The sequence below is a fragment of the Loxodonta africana genome, chromosome 2 (assembly GCF_030014295.1).
Source record: "Loxodonta africana isolate mLoxAfr1 chromosome 2, mLoxAfr1.hap2, whole genome shotgun sequence".
Classification (NCBI taxonomy): domain Eukaryota; kingdom Metazoa; phylum Chordata; class Mammalia; order Proboscidea; family Elephantidae; genus Loxodonta; species Loxodonta africana.
This window is the reverse complement of record NC_087343.1, coordinates 133,335,406-133,350,549: the sequence shown is the minus strand read 5'-3', so window position 1 is coordinate 133,350,549 and position 15,144 is coordinate 133,335,406. Positions and strand designations below refer to the sequence as shown.

General features: G+C 39.5%; 1 pseudogene; it reads right to left on the bottom strand.

The window, feature by feature from the left end:
* Positions 1-2,441: 2,441 nt before the first annotated feature.
* LOC100655882 (PHD finger protein 23-like) overlaps positions 2,442-15,144 on the bottom strand; it is a 70,162-nt pseudogene continuing 57,459 nt past the window's right edge.

The window sequence follows — 15,144 nt, the reverse complement described above, 5'->3', positions numbered from 1 at the left end:
GTTCTGTTCAAACGACTGCCTCTTAATCTATGTACAGCTTCCTCATGAGTACAATTAAGTGTTCTGGAATTCCCATTCTTCAAAATGTTATCCATAATTTGTTATGATTCACACAGGTGAATGTATTTGCATAGTAAATAAAACACAGGCAAACATCTTTTTGTTCTCTGTTTTTGGCCAATACCCATCTAACATCAACAATGATATCCCTTGTTCCAAGGTCCCTTCTGAAACTAACTTGAATTTCCGGCAGTTCTCTGTCAATGTACTGCTGCAACTGTTTTTGAATTATCTTCAGAAAAACTTTGCTTATATGTAATATTAATGATATTGTTCAATAGTGGGCATAATAGCAACTTACTAAAATGTGGCCAGGATTGCTCACAGTAGTTTTCTAAAGAGAACATAAGAGTATATACAAACACAGGTGTACCGTATATGGGAAGAATGATATTTTTTGTGAATAATTGATGCCAACAATTGTTAGTAGATATGTCTGCCAGAGGTCCTGTGTAATTGTGGGGGGGGGGGGGTCCTATAAAGAAGCAATACTTTCTTCTGTACTTTCAAAAGGTTTATCTGATTGTATTAATTTCCTTCTCAAAGTCCTCCAATGACCTCCTGTTACATGTAGAGTAACATTCAAAACCTACCAGGGCCTACCTGATCCAGCCCCTGGCTCCCTCTCTACCTCTCAATGCCTTTTTCTCTGTGCTGTGGCCACAATGGCCCCCATTTGTTCCTGAAATACTGCAAGCTACCCTGCCTCAGAGCCCTTCCATTTTCTATTTTCTCTGCCAGAATAAACCATATCCCAGATATCCATATGATTCTCTTGGACAGAGCTCATGGATAAGAAGGCTCAATATTGTGAAAATGTCAATACTACCCAAGGCAATCTACACATACAATGCAATCCCAATCCAAACTTCAACAGCATCCTATAACGAGATGTAGAAACAAATCACCAAATCTGTACAAAAGGGAAGAGGCCCCAGAGAAGTAAAGCATCACTAAAGAACAAAGTGAGAGGTCTCACACTACCTGATCTTAGAACCTATTATACAGTCACAGCAGTCAGAACAGCTTGGTACTGGTACAACAGGCACATAGACCAATGGAACAGAATTGAGAACCCAGACTTATATTGATCCGTCTATGAGCAGCTAATATTTGACAAAGGGCCAAAGTACATTAAATGGGGAAAAGACAATCACTTTAACAAATAGTGCTGGCATAACTGAATTTCCATTTTTTAAAAAAAGAAACAAGATCCATAACTCACACCATACACAAAAACTAATTCAAAATGGATCTAAAACCTAAAAAGATAAAGATCACAGAAGAAAAATAGAGACAATGCTAGGAGCCCTAATACATGGCATAAAAAGAATACAAACTGTAACTAACAACACACAAACACCAGAAGATAAACTAGGTAACTGGAAGCTCCTAAAAATTTAACACTTTGAAAATTTAACCGTATGTTCTTTGAAAGACTTACATCGAAAGAGAACCTATAGACTTGGAAAAAAATTTTGGTTGAGATATATCCAACAAGGATCTTATTTCTAAAATCAGGAATATGCTTTAACACCTTGATAACAAAGAGACAAATAATGCAACTAAAAAATGGGCAAAGGATATGAACAGACGCTTCACCAAAGAAGACATTCAGGCAGCTAACAGACACATGAGGAAATGCTTTCGATGATTAGCCATTAGAGAAATGCAAAGATACCTTCTCACCCCATTCTAGAGAAATAAAGGCCATCACATGAATCGACACATGCACACCTATGTTCGTTGCAGCATTATTCACAATAGCAAAAAGATTGAAACAAGTCAAGTGCCCAGCAACAGATGAATGGATAAACAAATTGTGGTACATACACACAATAGTATACCACGCAAGGGTAAAGAACAATGATGAATATGTGAAACATCTCAAAACATGGATGAATCTGGAGGGCGTTATGCTGATGAAATAAGTCAATCACTAAAGGATAAATATTGTACAAGACTACTATCAGAAAAACTGAAGAAAAGGTTTACACACAGAAAAAAACATTCTTTGATGTTTATGGGGGTGGTGAGGGGGAGGGAGGGGAAACCACTAACTAGATAGTAGACAAGTTTCAACTTTGGTGAAGGGAAAGACAATATACAATATAGGGGCAATCAGCACGACCTGACCAAGGTAAAGTCACAAAAGTTTCCCAGACACACACAAACAGCTCCAGGGATCAAGTTGCTGGGGCTTTCCTTACTCCCTCAGCCAGGCTCTAGTACTCCACCTTTGAGCTGCCATGCCCAAAAGCGGAAGTCCAAAGTTAAAAATATGACCAGTGTATATAAGGAAATAAATGAGGAGATGGGAGAAAAAACAATGAGGGAGAGAAGTGCTAATATTTACACTAGCGTTTTATAGACAACTGCGCCATTCCAACTCAATTCCAACTCTGGCCCAGAAAAGTGAGGGATGGCAGGTCCAAGAGGCAGGGATTGTGTGTCTAGGAACCCAAACAGACTCTCACTCCCAACTGCAGTGGGTCCAAGTCTAAATTCAGAGGTTGTAGAAGGAGGAGTGAAGGGAGGATAGGAACATGAGACACTCATTTCCGAGCAAGTTCCTTGCATTTCTGGCAGTAAAAGAAGACAGGAACATTGGTCTTCTTAATATTAGCACAGGAGGAATGGGTCCATGTCCCACACAGGCTGCCCTCAATCATGGGCCACCCTGCAAAGGGCTTTCAGCAGTAACAAATGATCAGACCCCATGAGTCATCACTTGATTCCACCACGATGTCCTCATCCATGATCTGCATCTTCCCTTCTCTAGAGCTGGCATCTTCATCTTGGATTGTTTCAGTGCTACCCACCTCCTTGCTTTCTCTGTGTGTGGGAGGGGTTTCTTCAGGAAGCCTTGTGGTAGGCGGCCTAGGGACCTCAGGGGGTGTTGGGAACACAGGGGCTGGGGCTTCACCTCCTACCACTGCTGCCATTTCCTATTCCTCCTCTTTTCCTCCTCCTTCTCCTCCTTTTCAAGGTCTGTATCACCGGAGGGAGCCCACAGAGGCTGAGGAGGTGGGAGTCTATCTCCCCTCGCTCTGACTTTTTGAGCTTCATTTTCCGGCTCTTTTTGATTTGAGACCTCTTTTCCCCATCTCCAGGAGCTGGCTGAGGCCTCTGAAGAACCCCAAAGCCAGCACCCCCTCCTGACCCCAACTTTTGTTTCTTTTGATCCTTCTTTTGAAGGGGCTGTTTGAGATCCCCCTGGGAAAGAAATCTCGAGGGACATCTAAGTCAACTGGCATAATACAGTTCATAAAGAAAAAGTTCTACATCCTACTTTGGTGAGTAGCTTTCAGGGACTTAAAAGCTTGCGAGCAGCCATCTAGGATACATCTATTGGTCCCATCCTGTCCAGAGCAAAGGACAATGAAGAAAACCAAAGACGCAAGGAAAACATTAGCCCAAATGACTAAAGGACCATATGAACCAGAGCCTCCACCAATGTCAGCCCAGAAGAATTAGATGGTGCCCAGCCACCACTACTAACTGCTCTAACAGGGAACACAACAGACAGTCCCAGACAGAGTGGGAGAAAAATATAGAACAGAATTCAAATTCCCTAAAAAAGACCAGACTTACTAGTCTGAGAGAGACTAGAGTAACCCCTGAAACTATGGTCCATGGACACTCTGACAACTCAGAACTGAAACCACTCCTGAAGCCCACTTTTCAGACAAAGATTATAAAAAAGGCCTATAAAACAAACAATAACACAAGTGAGTAACGTGCTTCTTAGTTCAATCAAATATGTGAGACCAAATGATCATGTCTTGCCCAAAAGCAAGAGGACAAAGCAGGAAGAGACAGGAACTGGACAAATGGACACAGGGGACCTGGAAATGGAGAGAGTGCTGTCACATTGTGGGGATTGCAATCAATATCACGAAACAATATTCATACAATTTTTTAATGAGAAACTAAGCTGTAAACTTTCACCTAAAACGCAATAAAATTTTAAAAAATGAACTGTGTAAAATGAAAACAAAACTTAAAGATTTGGAAAATTTTGTTATACAAACTATACTTAGTTATACAAACTAAGGACACATGTTATAGAATGTTCACCAAGGACATGGCTGCATAATCTTTTTAGTTAAAGAAATTAAGCCTGTGACTGAAGGATCTAACCTACTACCAGACAGAAAACCCATCAGCTTAGACTGTATGGGACAGAGAAAGAACAAAAGGAAAGAACGCTGTCTGCCTCTTGGGATTCTACAGGCAGGAAACAGGCCAAAGGAGCTACATCTGTTGTCCTCCAAGAAATGAAAAGGATGATTCCTAGAGCACCTTAGAGATCAGCAGAACTGCTGGAAGGAGCATGGGAACCAGGGCCTTCGTGATTTGAAAGGGTGGCCATAGACTCCTGGATCTCAAAGTGTGGAGCCACAGCCTCCTAGGTTTCAAAGAGTCAGATCTTGTCCAACTTGGTTCTGGAGTGCAAGACTGACATTAAGCTGTGCCAGGGGCATGGGGCCACCACTCAAAGCTTCCCAAGGGGCAGAAGACTGGGGCCTGCTGTAGCCAAGGGAGTGAAGTTGCTACCAAATGAACTAGAAGAATAGCACCACCCAAAGCCAAGGGAGCAGAGTTGCCATCCCAGTGGACCTTGAAGACAGAGCCGAACCCTAGGGCCAAAAGGCCTCCACCCAGAATCCAGAGGGTATGGCCAACACCCAGAGTATAGAGGGCAAGGCCATTGCCCAGATGGCTTCAACGAATACAGAGGGTTATTTTCAAGACTTGAGAACCAAAGTAAATTTGTTCTGTTAGGTTTTGGACATGCTTGATGCCTTTTATCCCTTCTTTTCCTCTTATTTCTCCCATTTGTAATGGAAATGTCTACCTTGTACCTGTTTCACTGTTGTACTTTTGAAACAGATAACTTGTATTTTAGATTTCACAGGTTCACTGATAAAAAGGAATTTGTCCAGGATGGAATATGCCTAAAGTCTCACCCATATTTGATTTAGATGACTCAGAAGATGAGATTTTTGACATGGAGATGATTTAAGAGTTTGGGGACGATGTGATGGGGTGAATGTGCTTTGCATGTGGCAAGGACAAGAATTGGGGGGGGGGCAAACTGTGGAATGTAATGGATTGAATCGTGTCCACCCAAAATACGTATTGTAAACCCTAACCTCTGTGCCTGTGATTATAATCTCATTCGGGAATGGGGAACAGTTAATGAGATAGCATTAGTATAGGGTGTATTTTAAAATCATTCTCTTTTGAGATATAGGAGATTAAACAAACAAAAGAAAGAACCAGAGATGGAGGAAGATTGATGTCAGGTTACATGGAGATCTCCAAGGAACCAGGAAACAAGCTGAAGGGACAAGGACCTTCTTCCAGAGTTGACAGAGACAGAAAGCTTTCCCCTATAGCTAGCACCCTGAATTCAGACTTCTAGTCTCCTAAATTGTGAGAAAATTAATTTCTATTTGTTAAAGCCAACCACCTTAAGGTATTTCTTTCTGTTACAGCAGCGCTGGATAATTAAGACAGTTTTTATTGTTGCTCTGTTCTTTCTTCTGTCAAAAAAAATTTGGTGACATTTGTTTTGGCAGTTCTCCTAATCAAATCTCTGCAGTGATAAGGCCTCAGCTTTGGTGGTGCTGTGAATTTACTGTCAGTTCTCTCTTTCATAAGCTCCTACGTCTTGGATGAAGAAAAGTATTTCACATTTTTATGTCAGGGAGCAATAACTTTCTGCTCTACGCCAACCCATTACAAAAGCTGTAGCAAAGGACTTCCACAAATTTTGCCAAATTTACCTATATGATTGGTTTAGTGACGCTATGGACTATTTCTTGAAAAAAATTTTTCACTAATGGGGACTATGTGGCACAGTCTCCCTCCTCCTGACTTTTCCCATGCACCAAACAAGAAACTGCTTTATTCACAGCACAACCTGGTTTTAATAGAATCTATATTTTTCTTAGGAGTCTTTTGCCTTGTGATTCAATTGTTTCATTGTCAAAGAACTGTGAGAGCCAGAAAGTGGGCACACTTGCTGTTTCGTATTCAGGGTCAAACAAGGTGGACACAGTTTGGACTCACAGCTCAGGAGGCTCTGGAAAGCACTAATCAGAAGGAGTAGCTTGGCTTCCTCAGCAAGAACCAACCAGTTTCCAAATGTCTTAATTATTTAGACACTGTCACTCAGTCCCATTGGCAAAAGATCACCCCTCCCACAGCTTGGTGGTATCACAGACACCTATGGAAAACACTTGTCAACAAGGTTCAATTTTTGCACAGTGGTGATATCCTAACCCATGAATGGACCTGAGACCATTACTGATTGAATAAAGCCCATAGCCTGCCTTAATATCTTATCAGGTTAACATAGCCATATTCCCAGATTCCGAGTGAAAGATTTTCTAGGAAAAATTAAAGAAAGAGACAATTACCAGAAGGTCCCTCCATGATTTGCATACAGCAGATGACATTCACTGAGTTCATTTTTTTCAGCTCATCACCGTTCATATCCCTTCCATCCTTAGATGAGTGCTGGTGACTACATTTTGTTGTTGTTAGCTGCCATCGAATTAGCCTCAGACTCCTGGCAATCCCACACACAATGAAAAGAAATGCTTCTGGGTCCTGTGCTGTCTCCAGAATCAATTAGGGTTTGGACCATTGCGATCCATAGGGTTTTGTTGTTGTTGTGACCCACAGGGTTTTCATTGGCTGATAGAAGATCACCAGGCCTTTCTTCCTAGTCCCTCTTAGTCTAGAAGCCCTGCTGAAACTTATTTAGCATATAGTAACACACAAGCCTCCACTGACAGACAGATGGTGGCTGCACATAAGATGCATTGGTTGGGAATCAAACCCGGGTCTCCTTTATGGAAGGTGAGAATTCTACCACTGAACCATCAATGCCACATTTACACAACAAGAGTTATGATAATGAAGAAAAACCAGTTAGATTCCAGCAATCTGCACTGTATATTAAACTGTTTCTGATTTGACCATCTACATGAACTAAACTGATGAAATTATTGCCAATACACTGAGCCAAAAAGGTCTCTCTTGTGCTCAAGTGTTTAACTTATGCCTGAATACAGGTAGCATACAGTGAGACTAAAAATTTGTATTTTCCTCAGAAAATTATCTTAAAAAATAATCTTCAGATGAATTTAGTAATGTCACTCATTAACCTCATTTAACCACACAAGTGATTTATATTTCTCTTAATATGATTTCCCTTTGAAGACCTTTTAAGTTAACATCTAAAATAGGTTTAGTACTTTCCCCTCCATGTGCTTCATTTCTGATGTTGTAAGCCACCCAATTTGTGGTACAAATACAGAGAGGAAGGACCTGTAAAGGCTTCCAGGAGAGCAAGGTCCTGAAAAGAGCACTGAAGGATGAGAAGGACTAGAATAGCAGAATGGGTGGGAGAAGGGAGGCATTCCAGTTACAGGAAACAGGAAGGGCAAAAGGCAGAGAACCAAAGTTATTCTTTATTAAGAACATTTCTCCAGATACTATTTTCCTATGAATATAACTAAGGGAAATTCAAAATGCATGCTGGTATAATGTGCTTCTAGGTGGTAGTATCTAGGTCAAGGCTGTGTTCACAAGGGGATGCAATAATCGCCATTTGGTAATGGTGAAAATTAAACCTTTGAAATTAAATAGAATGAAAAAACTATTGGGTCTTTCAGCTCATTACCTCACTATTGCAGAACTCCCCACTGTCATCTTTTCTTGTTATTTGTCCAGCCTCACTCTGTCCCAGGTGGATGATGCTTCCGCTACATTTTTCATATGGCTTGTCTAAAAGGAATAAAACTCTCTTGGGAAGTTCCCTACTGTTTTTTCAGCCATCCTTTTCTTTCAGGCTACTAATTACTGTTAGTTGCATTATTCGTCATCATCCTTAATTGAGCATGAACAATGGCTCAACATTGCAAAGAAAATGTTAGACGAGAGTCATTTTATTGAAGCCAGAGGATTTGGAGCTGACTCAAAGGGAAAGAGTAACGAGAAAAAGAATTCCTTCCAAGGATAAGGTGGCCACTGTTAGAGTTCTGTGGGATACAGAGCTTCCTTATGGGGGTGATGGGTATGCATTATGTAACAGTCAGCTCTGAGTGCAGAGGGCTATGAGGCAGACCCCTGGCCAGCACCACTGATGTCAATGGAGTATGTTCTTTGGCGTTATAAAGTGTATAGGGGATGAGGGGGAGGGGACTACCTGTAATGTGAAGGACTGTACAACAGTAGATGCCGCTTCATAATTGTATACATTCTATGCAGAGATATAAAACAATGAAGAACCTAGAAGGCAAGATAATCACTCTTTAGACTTTAAGATTTTAAAATAATCCCAGGCTTCCTTTTCTACAGAAGCTGTGTGCTTGTTTTCCCAGGATATCCCTGGGTGGTGCAAATAGCTAACATGTTCAGCTGCTAAACACAAGGTTGGCAGTTCAAGTCCACCCAGAAGCATCTTACCAAAAAGGTCTGGTTATTACTTCAGAAAATCAGCCATCGAAAATTCTATGCATCACAGTTCTACTCTGCACACATGGAGTCGCCAGGAGTTAGAGTCAACGTGAAAGCAACGGATTGTTTTCTCTGACTCAATTGTTAAAATTGAGGTTCACTTGGATATTGGCCATGTCTTCACATTTTAAAGTCCTCTGTATCAGTTAGGTTAACTTTAGCTACAAGTAAAAGAATATCCAGTGAAGAGTGGCTTAAGGAATACAAATATGTATTTTCAGGAAGTCTGTAGGTAAGTAGTTCTCAGATTGGCAAATATCAACACTGTCAACAAGGGCTCTGACTCTTGCCATGCTTTTGTTCAGGCATTCTCAGTAAGTTGATGATGCCTCCTGCATGATTGCAAGTTAGCTATTCCCAAGCAGTGTTTCCCCAAAATGCAAACTCCAAAGCAAGAAGTAGGGCAAATAAAAGTGTTTTTTTTTTTTTTTTACCACTCCCTATTTTATGAGAGTAAAAAATTTTCCCATAAGGCTTTTTACATCACTTTGACTAGAACTGCCCTAGTTTAGTCACTGGGCAAAGAGGAATGAGATTTGCGTGATTAGCTTAAATTAATCATGATTCATTCTGGGGCTGGATTCATTACAGCAGTCATAAAATCAGAAGTCTTTCACCAAGAAAAAACAAATGTCTGTTGGGTGAATAATAACCTGCATTTGCCAGATCCTGATTTTGTATTTCTTTTCCTTGAATAACCTCTGTTCCACTTAGTGTTCAGTGGTGTCTTCTACTATATAAACCTTGTTCTCAATTATAGACTATTAATTCAACAAGTCACAAACTCAGATCCTGCACTAAGATGTGCATCTAGGCCAGATTCTTTAAATATTCAAGGTAACCATAGAGCTATTTTTACAATTAGCCATTCATTCAACAACTACCAGCCAAGCCCCACCTATAAGTCTTTGAATACTGAGGATACAGCAATGAACACAAAAGGCAATAATTTCCCCCTACAGGCAATGTATACTAGAGTGGGAGAAGGCAGAGGGGCAACTTAAAATGTAAAGGACACTACAGCCTACTTTATAGGCTGCTTCATGATATTGAACATCTTGTACAGAGTTATAAAATCAATGAAGAAGCTGGAAGGCAAGATAATAACGCTTCAGATTTTAAGATTTTAAATGACCCCAGGCTTTCTTCTCTAGAATAGCTATGTGATTGTACTCCCTGAATAAATTGTTACAACTGAGGTTCATTTGGATCATGGCACAATAAAAAGTAAAACATATTCTACAGCAAATTGTGATAAGTGCCATGGGGAATGATAAGGGAAGGATAGAGAGTGATGGAATGGGAATTGCAATTTAAATTGGGTAGCTAGAGAAGACCTCATGAAGAAGATGACATTTGAGTAAAGAGGAAACTAATCATGTCCATATCTGGGAGAAGAGTGCTCAGGAGAGGAGCAGTCAAGGCTGAAAGGCTCTGAGGTGAGAGTGTGTCTGGCATGACTGAATGACGAGGGTGTTGTAGCTGGAGGAGAATGAGTGAGGGCAAGAGTGTTAAGAGATGAAGTCAGGGAGGTAAAGCAGTCAGATCATGCAGAGCTTATAGGCCAATGTAAGGACTTTGCCTTTTACTCTGAACGAGATGGAAAGTGATTGGAGGCTTTGGGGTAGAGGAGTGACCTAAGTTTGTTTATGTTTTAAAGAATCACTTTGGCTGCTTTGAGAGTAATGAACTGCCAGTGGGTAAGAGGAAAAAAACAAGGAAGTGATTTAGGAGGTGATTGCAAATACGCGGTTTAGATCAGGCTGATGTTAGTGGAGATGGGAAATTCCTAGTGAACTGAGTGGGAGGTGTGAGAATAAGAAAAGATTTAAGGATGACTCAAAGTTTGGAGATTGAACAAATGAAAGAGTGAAGTTTTTATTTCTTGAAATGGGAAGATACTGAGAGGCAGGCATGGGGGAGACCAGGTGTTTGGTTTTGCATATATTAAGTTTGAGATGCTTATTAGAGACCCAAATGGAGATGTTGAGTATGTAGTTCCATATATGAATCTGGAGCTCAAGGGTGAAAATAGTGTAATTCACATATATGTAGTATTGAGAGTCATGAGGTTGAATGAGATCATCGAGTACATAAAGCCAAATAGCAAGAAGTGGTCCAAGGACTGAGCCCTAGAACAGTCCAATGTTGAGATTCGACCGACAAAGGAGATGGAAAAGGAACAACCAATAAGATATGAGTAATTTTAAGAGAGAGTGGTGTCTTAAGAGTATTCAAAGGAGGAAGGAGAAATCAACTGTAAAAAATGCTGTTTATAGATTAAAATGTGAACTTGGGATTCTGTAGCCGACTGAGGAAAGAGAAAAGTGAAATGATTGCCAGTTGCTGCAAATATTAAGCACCCATAAAATCTTACTTGTTTTTATTTTATTGACTATAATATGAATATTTATGATTTCCTGTAATTTCTATCTTTTATCTTGTTCATTCTTGCATTTTACACATATTTAAATTGCTTTCAGCAACATGTAAGGTGCACCTGACCCAAGTCATGGTCTGTTTAATCACTTCATATGCATGCAAAAGCTGGAAAATGAATGAGAGAAAGAAGAATTGACACCTTTGAATTATGGTGTTGATGAAGAATATTGAATATACTGTGGACTGTTGGAAGAATAAATACATTTATATTGGAAGAAGTACAACCAGAATGCTCCTTGGAAGCAAGAGTGGTGAGACTTTGTCTCACATACTTTGGACATATTATCAGGAAGGACCAGTCCCTAGAGAAGGACATCCTGCTTGTTAAAGTAGAGGATCAGCAAAGAAGAGGAAGACCCTCAATGAGATGAATTGACACAGTAGCTGCAACAATGCACTCAAGCATAACAACAATTTGTGAGAATGGCACAGGATGGGGCAGTGTTTTGGTCTGTTGTATGTAGGGTAGCTACAAGTTAAAGCCAGCTCAATGGCACCCAACAACAACAGTTAGCTATTTTAGGCCTAGTCATTGACATTAGAAATAGACTCTTGGTTTTACAAAATGATGAGCCACAAATTACAAGCACAATGATTTAATTTACAAAAATTGTACTTACCTGTTCTGTTGCCTTTCAAAACCCATGTGCTGCATAAGATGAGGCACAGAGGCCTTCCTGATAGATGACGTGGAATTTCAAATGGAAACCGCTGCAATAACAAATTCATCACATCCGAGGAATGCCCCTGCAATATTTCACTTCGTCATTAGTTATACTTTTCTAAACTCAGTGATGCTTGCAAAAGCCAAAGGGTGCCATTTTGCCTGATGGAGAGCTTTAAGCTTTCAAAGAAAAAAGAGAGCATCAAATGCCTGTTTAACTTTAATGACTTATGCCCATAAAATTTTTGTTCCAATATATACATCTTAATATTATTTATCATTTAATTTTTCCTGAAATGCTCAGCTTATTTCAGGTGAATCTGTGCATTATTCTATAACAAACTTAAATTGATATCATTATATCGTGATCAAAGCCTAAAAATATATATGTATGTTTGTATATTTTATTTTTTTTGTATATGTACACAGGTACACAGATCTGTATTATGGAAACATCCTCTGGGAATTATTTGAAATAATCTTCTATTTTATGTTATTTTCTTTCTCCAATTTGGTCTCTGTGATATAGCTATTTTTCTTCTGCAGCTGATGTAACATTTATGTGGGGGGAGATTTCTAATTTTACTTTGCTGGTGTATAAATGTGTCATTTCATACAACTAGCTGTTTTTCTTTGTTGTAACTTCTTTCTCTCTGTTTTAGCCTGAGGCTCTCTGCTTTATTTGATCAGTATAGTTTATATCATATTCCAGGCAGCACTTCTTCCCAGGAGGAAAACAGGATTTCAAATTGCTACTCATGATTCCTAAGGCGAACTGAAAGGGTGCTGCCTGAATTAATGCTTTCTTTACTGTTGCGGTGCTTATCAGTTTTATTTCCATTAGTTGATGGATACATTTATTTTCTACCTTTTAATATCATTCCCTCCCTAAGACTGTCAATTATTTTTTGGCTTGATTATTTATCATTAGCTGTGCGAGTAGTTAGATGGAAAAATAATCAATGTGATGACTTGGTGGCAAAATTTGAATTAACTTCTCAATAAATAACTAAAAGGTAGTTGGTGTATGCCAAGTTCAATTTTCCTCTGGTTGGTTTCTGAGGTGAATGCTTCATTTAAGGAAAGAGAGTTGGATTCTATGTTTTCTATCACTATTCACACCTTACAGAGATTACATTTACCGTTAAAATACAGGATCTATTTTTAAGAGAATTTCTGCACATTGCTGTCTGACAAAACAATGTGTTAGCTAGATTTAAAATATTTCTTATGCATCTTCATTTCCATATTTAAAAGAAACTATGTACTTTTGCAGAACATGGTGAAAATATTCACTTACTTCTGTTAGGGCATTGGTTTCATTTACTAACCAAAAACAAAAGCAGTACCCCGAAATATATTCCCATGATAGTCTTCCCAACAGAAAGAATTGTAAAAAGGAAAAGTTAAAAGCTCATCAACTTTGAAAAGGAGCTGAAAGAAAGAGCAGCAATATGAATGTCATTAGAGTCAGGTATGGTTAAAACTCAAGAATGGGGACCATGATCCATAGACCTCTTCACAAGGTATAGCCCAAGTTCGTGGCAGTCCTGGGCCTTAGGAGATGATGAATCCACATGGAATCATTTTCAAAGCCATTATAAAGTTACAGATTCTTTCCCATGTCAATTTTTGATCATATGTATTATTGGCAATAGTAGTAACACACACACACACAAAATCAAGCCCTTTAGAGACTTTTAAATGCGTTCATATTATCCCATAATTTTGCCTTTTTATCACAAATCTACCATTGGATAAAAGAGTTTCCAATATTCCCTACCTGTCTTGGAACAAGTACAGCCAGAATGTTCCTTAGAAGCAAGGATGGTGAGACTTCATCTCACATGCTTTTGACATGTTGTAAGGAAGAACCAGTCCCTGGAGCAGGACATCGTGCTTGGTAAAGTAGAGGGTCAGTGAAAAAGAAGAAGACCTTCAAAGAGATGGATTGACACAGTGGCTGCAACAATGAGCTCAAACATAACAACAATTATGAGGGTGGCCCAGGTCTGGGCAATTTTTCATTCTGTTGTACATAGGGTCGCTTTATGTACAACTCAACAGCATACAACGACAATATTCTCTAGGTTTCCATTATGCATGAGTAATAACTCCTAGAATATTAGCCAAACCAGAAAAGTCCAACCAAATCCTCTTTTTTTTTATAGCCACAGGTTGCCAACAAAGTATAAGCACACTTCAATCCAGTGTTGAAACCCTAAGCTCAAGGAACTAGGGTACTATCATCTCATTATATCACATTTTGCAGCCTGGCTTGAGGTGTCACTTATCTCAGGACCAAATACCACATACCCAGTGTCGGAAGGCCAGACGGATACCTATTTCAAGAGGGCCCATTTAACCTCACCATCTACATCAGTTTAACCCTTAATTTGGAAATACGTGAATTGGTCTTAACCTTTTCTCTTTAATACATGAGAATGCGAGTACATTAATTCTTGCTGTTACCCTAAAATGAAGTACACTGGTAAAAAAAAAAAAAAAAACACTGGTAGGGAAGTGCTATTGTGTTCCACTGATTGTAAATTAAAATAATAAAATTAATGTTAAATGTCATTTCAGCATATCCTTTATTACCATGGTAACCCACAGGTAACCGAGTCAGTTAAATTGCAAATTACATATTCAGCTATTTAAAGTTATCAATGAACTAAAGTCATTTAATCAAGCTTCTCATTGCTTGTGCTATGTAATCAAGACGACCTGATTAAAGTCAAAGTCAGAAAGCCACAAGCTCCACTCTCCTGTCTGGTACTTCTACTATCAAGTTCAGCCTGGCTCATGACTGTAGGTTATATTTTGTAAGCGTATTAATAGACACTTGTTTTCTTAAGGGGATAGAGACGTGGTACAAAGATACATTTACTCACTAACTGAAAAGCTGAGGGGGTTGAAGTCCTCATTTATCTCTCAAAAGCAAACACTGTAAGAGCCAGAACAAATCTACTTCCCACAGAGAGAGCCTGGTAAAGCTTTCCCACTTCTTATCTCTACCTTGTCCAACCCCAGCCATAGGCTGTTGTTTCAGACTACGGTTGTTTTTGTTGTTAGTTGCCATCAAGTGAATTCTGACTCATGATGACCCACATGTGCCACGTAGAATTGCTCCATAGGGTTTTCAAGGCTGTGACCTTTCAGAAGCAGATTGCCAGGGCTGTCTTTCGAGGTGTGTCTGGGTGCGTTCAAACCATCAACATTTCAGCTAGTAGTTGAGTGCCACCCAGGGACTATTATTCCATGGTGGTCAGACTCAGATCAGAATTAGACTTCTGTGGTATGTTCCCTTCCAGGTTGCGTACAGAGCACTGGGGCAGTTTTTGACTTACTCCTTATCAACCTGGGTGCAATTTCTTGTTAACAATTCCAGGGTCTTTGTTACTGTCAAACAATATCTCCTTTAATTACCCAAATATCAG